Source organism: Octodon degus, unplaced genomic scaffold, assembly GCF_000260255.1.
Source record: "Octodon degus isolate 3935 unplaced genomic scaffold, OctDeg1.0 scaffold00304, whole genome shotgun sequence".
Lineage (NCBI taxonomy): Eukaryota > Metazoa > Chordata > Mammalia > Rodentia > Octodontidae > Octodon > Octodon degus.
In genome coordinates this window covers 53,340-54,550 of record NW_004524880.1, presented here as the reverse complement: position 1 = coordinate 54,550, position 1,211 = coordinate 53,340, and positions in this window count along the sequence as shown.

The window sequence follows — 1,211 nt, the reverse complement described above, 5'->3', positions numbered from 1 at the left end:
GCGGAGGGGTGGGGGGCCACCGGAGTGGGTGGGAGAGGGTCCGGCCCACGCTGCCTCCTGGGCTGGGACTGGTCCCGCCGGCGTAGGGTAGCAGGAAACTCTCCGCACACTCACTGTACCTGGGCTAGGACTGGCAAAAAACTTTAAATAAACAAAGAAAAAGAAGAACAACAAAAAACCCCCAACAACTTCAGACATTTGCCGGTTGTGCTGACAATTCACTACTGCTATGTACTATTGAACTATATTGGGTTATTTTGTTGAATTCAAGTACTTGCAACCTTTAGACTGCTTTCAAGTATGAAAATGTTCTTGTTCTTTTTTTTTTTTTTTTTTTTTTTGCGGAACCAGGATTGAACTCAGGCCCGTGCGCTTGCCAGGGAAGCGCTTATTCCACTGAGCCATCTCCCTGGCCCCGACAATGTTCTTTAAAGGCTTCTCCAAATACAGCTTTTTTTTTTCAAATACAGCTTTTCTAAGTGCAGTGGAACACCCATCTCTGAAAAAACAAAACAAAAAAGGGGGATATGTTGGGGGCCACAAAGCTAGGAAATTGATCAAATATATGTAGTTGGGACTTGGACCAGTGCCTAAAGTAAACAAGCAGCCTCACTCCTGAGATGAGCATCCTGCCTGGTTAAGGTCAGCTATCAGCTGCTAGGCAACCTAGTGCCATTCATTACTAACTTCACAAAAGTGTAAATAAAGGATAGTTCTATTGCTAACTATTAATTTAATAAGAGCAGTTTCCTTTATTTCTAAATTGTCAGGTGGTGTCTAATTACAATATGATTTTCTTCAGGTATTTAGTTTATTTCTATTGTGCAGGAAACTTCTGTACTGAATTATATTTCATAAACCAAATTGATTAAAATATAGAAGATATGCACATACATGTATTCCAATTATATTACAATGTAGAGGACAACTTGAATTTACTTCAAGATGAAAAGTGCTCTGAAAAATTTATTCTTGGAGTGACAGTATTGGGATTCAGTACAAAGCTTTTCATAAAATGAATGGACTTCTCCACTGATACACCCCTCCAGTGGCTTGGTACAAGTGAGTATTAGCATGCATTTGCAGAACTATAAAATTTGTGAGTATGAATTTATTTTATTTTTTTCCCATAATTTTATTGAGAGACAAATAGCAATGAGACAGTTTCAAATCAAATTGGTAGGACAGTTTCAATAATTAACACATTGCAT